This window comes from Aplidium turbinatum, chromosome 16 (assembly GCF_918807975.1).
Source record: "Aplidium turbinatum chromosome 16, kaAplTurb1.1, whole genome shotgun sequence".
NCBI classification, from domain to species: Eukaryota; Metazoa; Chordata; class Ascidiacea; order Aplousobranchia; family Polyclinidae; genus Aplidium; species Aplidium turbinatum.
This window is the reverse complement of record NC_137487.1, coordinates 743,224-757,349: the sequence shown is the minus strand read 5'-3', so window position 1 is coordinate 757,349 and position 14,126 is coordinate 743,224. Positions and strand designations below refer to the sequence as shown.

General features: G+C 38.8%; 1 protein-coding gene across 1 annotated transcript in view; it reads left to right on the top strand.

Moving 5' to 3' along the window:
• LOC145785507 (uncharacterized) overlaps positions 1-14,126 on the top strand; it is a 92,333-nt gene that overhangs the window by 2,740 nt on the left and 75,467 nt on the right. The gene's annotated exons all lie outside the window — the stretch shown is intronic.

Below are 14,126 nucleotides of genomic sequence, written 5' to 3'. Positions count from 1 at the left end.
ACGTGTATTGTTTTGATATGATGGTCAGAAATAAAAAAACAACTGAACTGAACTGAAGCCACTTTTGACAAAAAAGTAAAACCAAAAATTAAGGAAAACCTAATTATGACATCAAAAAGTTTAGAAGAATGGAGTTTTCATTCCTGAAACAGTGGGTAAACTCAAAATTCACTCAATCAAGATACTCTCGGATTGTAAGATCGGATTTGCGTAATCGCAGTGCTTCAAAGTAAGTCATGCATTACGACCTCAACAAACTTGTAAGGCACTGCGAAGCGACGTTGCCAACATAATTGCCACAATATCTGCCACAGAGCTCTTATAGTCACCGTCTTCTATTGTACTTCTTTGAAACGAAATATGACAAAAAAATGCTTTGCAATCCTCTTCTTGTAACTGTTCCGATCTACTCTCAGCGCCCCCAATCGCCCACTTTATAACCAGCGCCCCTTCAATCCTTCATCGTTGCAAATGTCCCCAGGGGTGCTGGTGGCCATTTTGGGGAACACTGATTCACTTCGTAGGTTTTTGAGCAGAACTTGCTAAAACTTAACAGCATAGCATTGCACTGCGGCTTTTCTTCTCCTCCAGAATGTATCACAGTGAAACCAAATTGAACATAGGAATCATCAAATCTTAATTTTTTTCGAGGCTGAGCCATTTTGACTTTTTGTACTCAAATTTAAGTTAAAAATTCAATTAGTAAAGTTAAAAAGTTGTTACTTTTTGGCTAATTTGACTAAGTCTAAGCTAAAAGTTCGGAAATACATTCAATTCAAAACATAAATCAGTAAAAATAACCAGCCTTAATCAACTTCAAGAAAAAAATAGGTAGAATGCCTTAACACAGTGTTTCTCAACCCCGAGTCCGCGGACTCAAATGAGTCCGCGGAAGGGCCTGGATGAGTCCGCGAGCACAGTTGCTTTTGCTAGTAGTCAGTTCATATTGTATTACAAATAAAACGTAAAGCTCACAGCTCTTTAAAGGACACGAAACTTCGTCGGCACCTAGAATCAAACCATGGAAATTTTGTTAACAAATCTCTTGAAGTATTTAAAGAAAAAGAGCATCAGGTGAAGCAAAGTCGCATTGATCGCCCAACTGCTTGGGGAGGAATAGTATATTCTCACAGTCATGCAGTGCGTGCTTCTTTTGCGGTTGCATGGAAAATCGCTTGTGCAAAAGCACCTCACACAGCTGGAGAAAATTTGATTAAACCAGCATCTGTTGAAATGGCCAGGATAATGTGTAGTGATGCTGTTGCTAACAAACTGGAAATGGTTCCTTTGTCAAACGACACCATGAAGCGGCGTATCGAAGAAATCTCAAGAAATGTTCTGCAACAAACAATCGCGCCATAAGATGCTGTGAAAGATTTAGTTTGCAACTGGATGAGACAACCGATATCGGAAGTGATGCACAGCTCATGGTGTTTGTGCGATATTTTGACACAAATGATTTCGTTGAGCAGTTTCTGTTTTGCCGTCCACTTGCTAAAAATACCACAGGAGAAGAAATATTCAAGAAAGTGGATTACTTCTTTGAAGAACATCAGCTTGAGTGGTCTAATTGCATGTCTGTTTGTGCTGATGGTGCTCCAGCCATGATGGGAAGTAAGAAAAGCTTCATGAGTTTTGTAAAAAAGAAAAACAATAACATTTCGGTTGTTCATTGTCTTCTCCACAGAGAAAATTTGGCAACAAAGAAAATACAAGAAAATGTTGCCATAGTTTTCAAAGAGGTTGTATCTGTGGTAAATTATATTAAATCTCGTCCTTTGAACACTCGCATTTCGTGCTTTGTGTGACGAAATGGGAGCGGAACTCAGTGGGCTTATGTTCCATTCAACTGTTCGTTGGTTGTCACGAGGAAAGGTGCTTGAGAGAGTGGCTACTCTTAAAGAGGAAACCAATGCTTTTTTAAAAGAGCAAAATCATGAACTTGCTGATCGCTTTCGTGATGATGAATGGATTGCAAAGTTGCTATTTTTGGCCGATGTTTTCAGCCATGTAAACCAACTGAATGGTTCTATGCAAGGAAAAGAGAAACTATTTTTTGATGTTTTGGAAAGTATTGATGCATTCAAACGTAAAATAAAGCTGTGGATGCATCGAATGAAAAGTGGGAGGTTAGCTGCTTTCCCAGGATTGAACTTATTTGTGGAAGAGAAAGATATCAATTTGGGCGTCATTCTTCCCATCTTTCTTGAGCACCTCAACACATTTCTTTCTGAATTGGATCGTTATATTCCTTCCAACGATTATTGCAGGATCTTTAATTGGGTTCGGAATCCTTTTCAGGTGTCAGCGCTAGAACTTCATTCAGATATGGACTGCATTGCTGAACATTTGCTTGAATTGCAAAGCCGACAGATGTGGAAAGACAAGTTTAAAAAGGCTTCTTTGACTCAATTTTGGGCAAATGTGCAGTCGATGGAGCCTAGTCTTTCAGATGACATCAGATGTGCACGGACAACCATAATTCCGGAATTCGATAAACTTGTCAAGCAAGTTCAAGGACAAGGCTCTCATTGAGTATGTGTTGAGTGAAAAACAGTGCTTGCTTTTTTCGTTGATACCGTATTAAACTCTCTTGGATAGAAATCAAAAAACCTATTTTTCGTTATTTTATAGCTTGAGTCCGCGGATATATAGGCGAGCTTGAGAATAGTCCGTGGGTCAAAAAGGTTGAGAACCACTGCAACATATTAACGTCCACCTTGTAGAGTACTAGTCAATTCAAAGAGAAACAAGAATTTATTTGCTAAACTTCCATGTGAGATCAACTAAAGCATTAATAGTTTTCAAAGTTTTTCTAGTCCAGTTTGAAATTATCGTGTTGCAGATCGCGATTTCGGGTATTAAACCCTCTTCAGTACAACTATATAAACAGCATACTACAGTAAAATTTGCAGCAGTTCACTTTAGAAAATGACAAAATTGTTATGTGGTTGCCAAGAAACGAATTAGTCTGCGAAATTAGTCTACGAGCAGTCATAATGACAATTTTTATGCAAATTATGAAGGTAATTGGGTCATACAATGTTCAAAGAAAATACATTAAAAGCATTCCGGGAAGTATTTAAATTCTAACAATAAAAATGAGGATCAGTCAAGCTAGAATTTATTGTTATTATTTATTGTTACAATTTAAATACTTCCCGGAATGCTTTTGATGTATTTTCTTTGAACATTGTATGACCCAATTACCTTCATAATTTGCATAAAAACTGTCATTATTACTGCTCGTAGACTAATTTCGCAGACTAATTCGTTTCTTGGCAACCACATAACAATTTTGTCATTTTCTAAAATGAACTGCTGCAAATTTTACTGTACTATGCTGTTTATATAGTTGTACTGAGGAGGGTTTAATACGCGAAATCGCGATCTGCAACACGATAATTTCAAGCTGGACCAGAAAAACTTTGAAAACTATTAATGCTTTAGTTGATCTCACATGAAAGTTTAGCAAATAAATTCTTGTTTCTCTTTGAGTTGACTTGTACTCTACAAGGTGGACATTAATATGTTAAGGCATTCTACCTATTTTTTTCTTAAATTTTCGACGCATAAGTATCTGCTTTACGTGTATCCCTTATAAACTTTACGTTTATTTAAGGTTAAATGTGTCAAACCCCTTTTTAATTAATCAACTTCACCTAACTCCTTTTTAGTCAAGTATATTTCATAATTCTGTTCTTGATCTGGTAAACACGAGTGTTGTAGGAGTACGTCACCACTATGCACTCCTTGATGTCACAAAGGCGATAGAAACAAAACAAAGGCTAACACAATGAAACGAAAGGCCTTTTAACTTTGGTTTGGAAAATAAGTTGCCTGAAAATTTTTACTTTCCACAAATTTTTTCCTTCGGGAACGTGTTAATTTTTTGGAAGGTGCTTCGCGGTCCCAGAAAATTGTCTCGCAGACCCCAGTTTGAGAACCACTGTTCTAGACAAACACCTACTTCACATTTGGAATCATTGCAAAAAATCTATCAACAATTAGTTGAAACATGTCATACAACAAAAATGGGTTTGCTACTATTCGGCGAGTTCCTTATTTGGCGATTTTTTGAAAATCCAACGACGCCTTCTGTAAATCCAACAATTGTATATTATTCAATATTCAGACATTGAATCAATGTAAATACGAACTCTTAGGCTAATTGGGTTCTTTGAACAAATCGGATGGCTTTTGTAAATGTTTCTCAGGTACAATTAAATTAGCCTAACAATTCGTATTTACATTAATTCAATGTCTGAATATTGAATAATATTCAATCGTTGGATTTATAGAAGTCAGAAGGCGTCGTTGGATTTTTAAAAAATCGCCGAATAAGGAACTCGCCGAAACGAGCAATTCCGACAAAAAAATAAAGAAAAAATTGTTCCCTCGTGTTATGGTTTAACAATTGCATAGCAGAAATTTTAATTCACTTTGTCGCGAAACAAATGAAGGCTGGAGACACGTACAATCAATAAACATTTCTGAAATTTCTACATCTGAGTGAGGCTCAAGTCCAGCAAACTTTTCCAAAGGTCTCGAAACAAACAGTTTGAACATTATTGACTTAGGTGTTGCATCATAGCCTTGCACTACAATTTCATTACATGACACAACAATGCACATTGTCTAATCTGAAAGTTTGTGCAAATTCGTTTACTTATTTTACTTTAACTCTTGTCGACATAAGTAAGTTTCTGGCATACCACCTGGAAGACTTCCACGTATCATAGCCAGGTACTGCTCTAGAGGATCCAGAAAAAAATTTGGTGGGGCACCAGATTTTCACAAAGTAGAAGTTCTTTTCACAAAGACAAAGTACTGCTGGTGATAGGTCGGGGAAAAGCTCAGTGAGCTTGCCCAACCCAATGAACCACCTATGTTGAGGGCACATTTAGCGGCATACACAGGATTTGTTTACTGACGAAGGGGAGCGTTTGCTATAACATTTGTAATTTGACATTTATTTGCCAATTTATGATATTGGCATTTGTTTACCAAGTGTAGCCTCATGCTACTTTATAGTCTGACCCAGCGGTTCTCAACCGGTGGGCCATGGCTCACTAGTGGGCCAGGGAAAGATTTTGAGGTTGGCCACAGGCCTATTTAAAAGTTTGCCGAAGTTAGGGAAAAATTTAGTTTTATTTGTGTTATCGTACTGAAGTTAATTTTACACTTGTGTGCTTTGTTTAGTCGTTTTGATTGTAGCAACAATGAATATTGCTGCTGTAATTTGCTGCAGAATGGTAATTTCCATTCTGATTATTGAAATACTAATTTGGTGGCGTGATGTAATCAATGCCGTCTGTTGCACAATATACGAACGTTGATTTTAAGCAACTACAACAATGTGGTTCTTATACTTATAGGGAGCCACTTGGCTCCGCAAGGAGACATTTTTAACTTAAAGGGGGGAACAATCGTGTTGAAAGGAATTGGAAAAAAATGTAAATCAAATGTAAATTTTAAAGCTTTGGTAGAGAGTTTGCTTTGTTGAACCATAGAGAAATAAAACATATATAGTAACTTTAGCGGGTTTAACATACTTCATTTCACACAAAATATAACATAATTAAAATAACATAAACTCAAACGTTTTCGACACGTACGTGTGTCCTCATCAGGAATTAAATCTGCAATATATACATAAAATGAAAATTGTAAGATAAATTTTGTCTATGCACTGTAACTGTAACGACACTCTGGACTGAAAGCACAAACTGAACAAATGATACGAGAATGATTGCGAGTAAATTATGCGGTGGGAAACAGATCACATGAAGTGTAGACTACAGACATTGGACAAAACAATTAGAACACACACAAAAGGAACGATGAGCCACAGGCGAATAACTGCCGGTTGAGAGATGGATTGTTACGTTTGATTCTTAAGGCTTCCATGATCTTAGTCTGAAAATCAGATCTGCCTCGAGAGATGATTTTAAATTGGTTGATCGAGACATTGTCAGTGCACGTTTCACAAGAGGCGATGTGCTCTTTAATTGCACTTTTAGTTGTTAGGTTTGGGTTTAAGTGCTCCCCGGCCCTTGTCAACAAATGTCTGGTTGACATACCAATGTATGTCTGGTTTGCGTCACGCAAACAACTAAATTTATACACAACATTTGAAGAAAGAGCAAAGGGGGTGTTTGATACCTTTTATTTGTGAAAACTGAGGGAAAAGAACTACACGTGTGCCCTCTACCAGTGCTTAAGTCGAACTGATTAAACTTAACATAAACACGTTGCAGTCAGCGCAAAAATGTAGCTTCTGGAGAATCGGACATTCCTCGCGCTGATTGCAACAAGCAGTGCTTCCAGCATATTATTGCAAATACTACAACACCTCCCCCTTAAGTTCAATGACACTACAAAATACAACACCAAAATTAATACATTCCACCAGGCAGGTTAAGGCCAACTCGGATCTTCTATAAGTCGATTCGGTCTCTTAACCTGTCTGCGCGGTCGAGCAGGCAAGTCCACGTTGACACTAGCGGAAGGTCTGACATTGTCCGGCGGCTCGATAGGCCAGGGGATAGACACAGATATTCTTCGTCGAATGAATCTGCGGTTTCTAATTAACAATCGGCCGCTAGCAGTTTTAACAGTGTATTTCCGGTAGTCGTCCACAGCGACTATTTTCCCATAAATGTCCCACAGTCCGGTGTTCGAATTTTGTACGGCGACGTGAGTTCCGATCGGGAATTCAGGAAGACGATGAGCACGATTGTCGTAGTAGGCTTTGGTGTCTTCAACGGACATCTCTTTTCGCGTTTCAGCTTGTTGCCTCTCGCTCTTCCATTTATGAGAGAAGGCCCGATGGCGTACTGGAAGGGTGTCTTGAGTCATTCGTCCGTACAGTTTCTGAGCAGGTGACAATCTGTCCTTCCTGCATGGCGTATTTCGATACTGCATCAAAGCTTTTGCTAGTTGATCTTCGTCGAGGTAGCGATGCGTCCATGAACGACGAATTAACTTTTTCATGCTCTTTACGGTTGCTTCAACTTTCCCATTAGATTGCGGATAGGTTGGAGTAGAAGTACGATGCCGCACTCCCCATTCATGAAGAAATTTGGTGAATTTCTCAGACTTGAATTGGGGTCCGTTGTCAGACCAAATAACATCTGGTATTGCAGTGCGAGTAAAATAGTCACGTAAAGCTTTGATGATCACAATAGACGTAGTGCTATGCCTCATGAAATAAATTGACGGCCAGTCTGTAAAACAATCTACCATAATTAGATAGTGTTGTCCATTAAATTCAGCTAAGTCAATCGCTAGTTCCTGAAAAGGGCAAATGGGTTGATTTCTCAACACCATTGGCTCTTTGCACAACGAGGGGAGGTCATCTTGACATTTTTGACACGATAAAATTACGGTTTCAATGTCATGGTCTATGCCGGGCCAATAAACGGCCAAACGAGCGCGTTCCCTGGTACGGGTAACGCCTTGGTGAGATTCGTGTAAATTAGCAAGTATCTCACTTCTAAGTTTTTTCGGAATGAATAATCGACCACCATACACAATAAAGTCATTGTCAACTGATAATTCATGCCGTATCTTCCAAAAGGGTTTCAACGTAGCCTATTAGACAATTGAGATTTATAGTTGGGAAATCCATCGACGATGATCTCCTTTAGTTGGCGATAACATTGGTCGTTTGATGCGACTTCTTTGAGATTGACAAGCCTTAAATTTAAATCTACGCAAGCGTTGAGTTCTGCAAACCTGTGCACAGATTGGATACCGTTTTCTGCTATTTCATCATCTGGTGTAGGGTCCGACACGGGGCTTCGAGACAGGGCGTCAGCGGCTTGATTCGACGCACCTTTTTGCCAGTGAGCAGTGAAGTTGTATTCCATGGCCTTCATCCTCATGCACTGTAACCGTGGATTTTCGATTTCATCTAAACGCTTTCGACAGTTGTCTAATCCAGAGAAAGCTTCATCCATTCTTCGATTGTAATGTTCAGAGATTGAGCAAATACCAAATGGGGCACGTAGAAATTTGTACCGGCCAAATGGAGTGATGAAGGTTGTTAGCAGTTGGCTATTGTTTTCTAAAGGACACTGGTAGTAACCCTTTAAAACATCAAATGTTGTGAAAAAACGTGCTTGCTCTGCATCAATGTCGGCTACAGCTTCAGCCGGTGAGGACGATGTATAACGTTCACGTCGCACAAATTTATTTAACTTGGAGAAATCAACGCACAATCTAATATTATCCGAATTCTTTTTTGGTGCGACCACGATAGGTGCACACCATTCTGTAGGTTCCGTCACGGCCTTTATAATGCCTTGAGATTCCAAAAGCTCTAACTCTTCTTTTGATTTATCTCTATAAGCATAAGGCACCACCCTAGGGGTACTCACACAAAATGGTTGCGCTTGATCCATTATGTCGATGCGAAATTCTTCCCCTTTCATTACCCGGATCTTTCCATCGAAGACAGTTGGAAATTCTTCGACCAAGTCTTCCAGTGTAGTGCTCGTCGTTGCTTTCCGTGATACACTATTAATCTGCTTAGGATAAAACGATGGGAGAATTCGTAAAGTTTTAGCTGTTCTCCACGAGATTAACATGCCGCCTGGAATAGAAGGAAAAATGTGTAAAATGTCTTCAGTAGTTACCTCACCCAGCGTCAGCTGTACCTTGAGCTGTCCAATCTCCTTTAGTGGTGATCCATCGACTGTGTATATAGTTCTTGGTGCCGTGGTACGGCCCATGTTCCGTGCGTCTTCTCCGAGCAAACGTAAGGTCGTTTCATCGGCGGCCGAGATATCCGCTCCTGAGTCCGGCAGCACGGTGATTTTCGCCGATCCATTAGATGACCTAACTTCCAAATTTACTCGTGGTGCGCTACCGATTCCACGTAGTGAACGCGTCGTTTCTTGAAACGTCATCAATTTTAGAGCTTTATCTGCTTTATTAGTGCTTAGTAACTGCAATTTATTACCAGATCTTGCCATGTGGTTCTTACATTGAGCCGAGAAATGGTTAAGTTTGCCGCACTTAAAGCAGGTTTTATTGCGAGCTGGACAGTCTTTTAAAGTTTTATGCCACAGGCGGCCACACATGCTACAAGTTAAGCTTTCTTTACTCGATGTTGTCCCTTTAGCCGTCTGAGTAAAATTTATTTTGTTCCGCTTGTAGGCCGAAGCGTGGTTTACTCAATCTACTGTAAGATCTGCTCTTTGCCGACGGGCAGATTCGCGAGCTCGACAAATTACTACGCATCTGTCCAGTGTTAAAGGCTTCTCTCTCAATAACTGTTCGACGGTCTCTTCAGCGTGAGTTCCTTCCACGATTTGATCCCTCAAGGCTTTGTTTGCGCATTCTTCATTGCAGTAATTACAGGTTTTCACTAAGTCACGTAACGATACTAAATAGTCATCGAAAGACTCTTGCGGTCCCTGCAGACGTTTTTTTAAATTTCTGCGCTCCACAGTTTCGTTTATAGATCTCTTTACATAGGCTTTCAATGCTTCTATGATACGTCTAGGGTTTTTCTCTTCGTCTTCTCTCAACCCCAAGTTGCTAACGACGTTGGCGGTTTCTCTTGAGAACGAAAGTCATAGTACATTGTAAACTGTAAGATTATCTTTGGCGGCTAACCCAGACACTGCTACATAAGCGTTCCATTCTTCTTCCCAAGCGTTGAAAGAAGCGCCTCTGTCAACTTCCAGGTCTAGCCTAGGGACGTCGCTTTTTCTAAACGTGTAAGCCATTTCACTTTATTTTTTAAAACGATTGTTATCCTGTTCGCAGCGCCATGTTTGATACCTTTTATTTGTGAAAACTGAAGGAAAAGAACTACACGTGTGCCCTCTACCAGTGCTTAAGTCGAACTGATTAAACATGGACTTCTAAATAGTAGTATCTGGACTGGAAACGCAGTGACCAACATGTGGCCAAACAGTTGGTACAACAGTTGGCCAACAGTGGGCCAACAGGGTTAGTTACTTGGCTGTTGGCCCACTGTAGTACCAACTGTTTGGCCACATGTTGGTCACTGCGTTTCCAGTCTAGATACTACTATTTAGAAGTCCATGGATTAAACTTAACATAAACACGTTGCAGTCAGCGCAAGAATGTAGCTTCTGGAGAATCGGACATTCCTCGCGCTGATTGCAACAAGCAGTGCTTCCAGCATATTATTGCAAATACTACAACAGGGGGTAGGCGACTTCAGTTGAAAATATTGGTGCACTTTAAATGTTTTATACACAGGATGAATATCACATGAAAATTTCTTTTTTATAAGTTTAGCTAGGTTTTTCGCAAAAATTGTTGAATATGTTCCTAGAAAGGGTATTAATAAAATAACTAAAATCTACTTCTTCAGGCGTGTCTTTTGGTTCATCAGCCATGAATAAGACTTTATTGAAAAAGTGAGAAGGATATCCATTTAAATAAAACATGTTTTTTAATTTCTTGATTTCTTTCTGAAACAACTGATCATCAGAACACACTCAAACGAGCACGAGATAACAGACACAAGATTAAACCAGATTTCCATTTGCTAGGGCATAGAGCGTTATAATTTAAAAGCAAGCCAGTGTTGGTAGGTTTCCGCCAGGTCCAGGTGTCAAAAGAATTGCATTTAATTTCAATTTCAACATCTAAAACAGCAATGGTATCATTGGATTTTTCAAGTGTAAATTCGATGTTTTTATGTTGCGAATTTAAAAGGTTTAAAAATTTTGAGCACGATTTATCATCATCAAAAGTGGCGAAAATATCATCAACATAGCGTAAATACAGTTTGGGATAAAAATCATGATAAAATTCAAATATTTTGGTTTCGATGTGTGCCAGGAAAAAGTTTGCCAGTGTTTGGCCCAATGGGGAACCCATGGTGACGCCATCTATCTGTTGAAACGAACTATTGTTGTACAGGAACATGCCTTCTGTGGCTAAATGCAATAAATTTATGAAGTATTTTTTCGGAATGGGCGGTCGGTTGGTTTTCTCTAAAAATATGGTCAGCAATTATAGTAGGCCTAATAGTTTCTTTCAGTGGCACGTTAGTAAACAGAGACACAACATCAAAACTCCCCATGCGACTATTGGGTGGACACTTAAAATCTTTTAACTTTTCCATAAATTGATTAGTTGAATTAAGCATGTAGTTCTTAGGTATGTACGGTTTTATAATTTTGTCTAGAAATTTTAGCCAATTTGTATTCCGGAGTGCCAATCATGGAACGACTGGTCTCGCGGGATTGCCTGGCTTGTGCACTTTTATTAATCCATATAATTTGCCAGGACAGCTTCCGGCTGGAATAAGAGATTTTACCACGTCTTGATTAAATTCTTTTAAATATTTTCGAATGTAGTATTGAATTGACCTTTTTTTAGAAATAATTGGTTGCACTTTTTTACTGTCGTCAATTTTATTAGATTTTGTATTGTCATTAACAATTTTGTCCAGTTTGTCAAAATAATCTTCAGTGTTCAGTATTGCTGTGCCTTTACCTTTGTCAAACTTGCATATCTTAATGTTCTGGTTTTTTGAGAGGTCACTCAAGGTACGGTGAAGCGCTTTGTTTCTTCGTGTAGAGCACACCCAGTTGGCATCGGACATAAAGCGTCGGACGAGAAACTTGACCAGGTCTTTTGTGTCGTCATCGATTGGTGTATCTGTCTTTCGCTTTATGTAAATTTATCTAAATAATCTATTAAAATCATCATCATAATCCATTGTTGGTTTGTTCCCCACTAGTGGGGGTGGCCGATTGTTTCCGCGCAGCAATTGTTTTAATCCCTTTTCTCCATTTCACCCTGTCCCTTGCATCTTCCTCCTTCAGTCCGACTTTTTTAAATTCATCCTTCACTTGTTGTTTCCACGTTCTTCTTGGACGACCGCGTTTCCTCTTCCCATCCACCTTTAGGTCTAATGCCTTTCTAAGAAAACTTCCATCCTCCCTCCTTATCACATGTCCATACCATCTTACTCCATTTGTCCTTGCCAGTTGGTCTATGGTCTCTCTCATCTCTAGCATATCCAACAATTCTTCAGTCCTTTTTTCCCTTCTCGTTTTCACCCCACACATTGCTCTCACCATTGACCTTTCCGTTCTTCTCAGGATTGCCAGTTCACTCTCTCTCAATACCCATGTCTCTTTGAAATGGTTAATTTATTTATGACTGAGCACATAGATTTTGATCAACGTCAAGTTTTTACAACACTTTATGATGTAATAGACCACTTTGTGATTACCATCAAGTCATAGCCTAACTGAAAGCGGTAGCCCACTGAAATTTGTGCAGATCTGTTTTTAGTATTTTTTTGAGAATTATTGTGAGGAGAATTTGACAATACTTGTGTCTTTCAAAGGAGGAATATGGCATTAATGTTGAGAATCACTCTAACTACAAGTTGGTCAATAATGTTCAGGAGCATGCATCTCATTGATGCACGGTATAATCTGTTTTGAAATATTTTCTACTTTTTTTTTGTTTTTAAATCTATTTTGCAGTTTTTTTCTTGCATAAACAATTGATGGGCCATAAGAATTTTTGTGCAACGAAAATGGGCCACGAATGAAAAAAGGTTGTGAACCACTGGTCTGACCAAAGTTTAAGGTAGGCTATCGTAACCTAGTATGCTATCTGTTGGTGGAATATACAATCTCCCGATCTTTGCATATGTCACTGTACTTTTGAATTGGATATGCGAATATGAAAAGCATGATAGTAGGCCTAAACCGATAAATAAAAACTGTAATAATTCGATTAACAGACAATGTCCTCAGATTAAAGCATAAATCGAACCTTTTTGTGAAAATTTAATTATCAAATGCAATTTATTCCGGTACTTTTTAAAAGTAAAATTATCACACTTTAAACATACATAACGAAAAAGAAGGTCTACCCTACAGGGCCGTGTGAGCACCATCTCGCCCCCTTCCTCCAAAATTCACCAGTGAGCCTATAGTTTTTAGTAAGGTTAGGTATATACCTAAAAATTTTTTCAAATCATAGGTTGTGCATTTGAATCTAAAACATCAGACTGACGCCACAATCTGTTGAGATTTCATCTTTGACTACATAACAATGCAAACGGCTTTGGAGTTTAACTAAAACATTTTCAATTTTCATGCTCATCATCATCATCATTTTCAACCTGTGGTTGCTCACTGCCAAGCGAAGGCTTTCCCCTTTTCTTGCCCATCTACTCGATCGTATGTTTCTTCATACCAGTTTGTTTTTTCACATTCCACAATCTAAAAAAAGCAAAAATTAGAGAAAAGAATGACGCAGTGTTTGTCTTAAAAAGAAGATGCTGAGTTGGATGCAAAACAGCCCACTTCAACAATCAACAAGGTAGTTACAAAAGAATTGGCGACGTGTAGTTTCCTTGTGTATGCAAGACCCTCTCCTAAAAAGTTTTTGAATTAAAACAATCATTTCTAATGCAAAACTATTATGCTGGATAATCCCTGTCAACGCTTCTGGATGCCATTATTGAACATCTTCGTCGTGTCATGTGCATTTAATTTTGGACAAGTTTTATGCTATCAACCGCTAGAACACATTTTCCAAGAAAGCGAGAGTACGTTTCTCTGCAGTAGAGTATAGCAAGGATTGACAGCGATAGACACGTGGTTCATAGACACATAGATACGATAAACACTTGTCTATCGCTGCCAATTCTTGCTACTCTCGACTGCCAAGAAACACATGTTTTTGGAAAAGTCTTGGTGGCTAGTGTGGAGGCTATACCGGTATGGTTGGCAAAAAACAATGCTCACTCTTTAATAGTGAATAGCCCGGTAGTGCTGACGCCAGGACTGTCGCTCCTTTTCAACAAAGTGAGAGGGTAATATTATTTCTTCTGTAAACTCAGAAAAATAGCATAGATTTACTGGTTTTGCTGATTTGAAATAGTTATTCCAAATGATGATCAGCAATACAAAGCCGATGGATGCAGCCTAAGCTATAAAATGTCGAGTTTTTGTAGCAGTATTATCACATTAACAATAAATTTGCTAAAATTAAGATCTTAAGTGTTTTTATGAAATTTTTATCGCTGGTGCTTTGTAAGACCAACAACCTGTTCTAGAGGCATCATAATAAAAGTTAAATTTGAGAACCATTGCTGTGGAAGA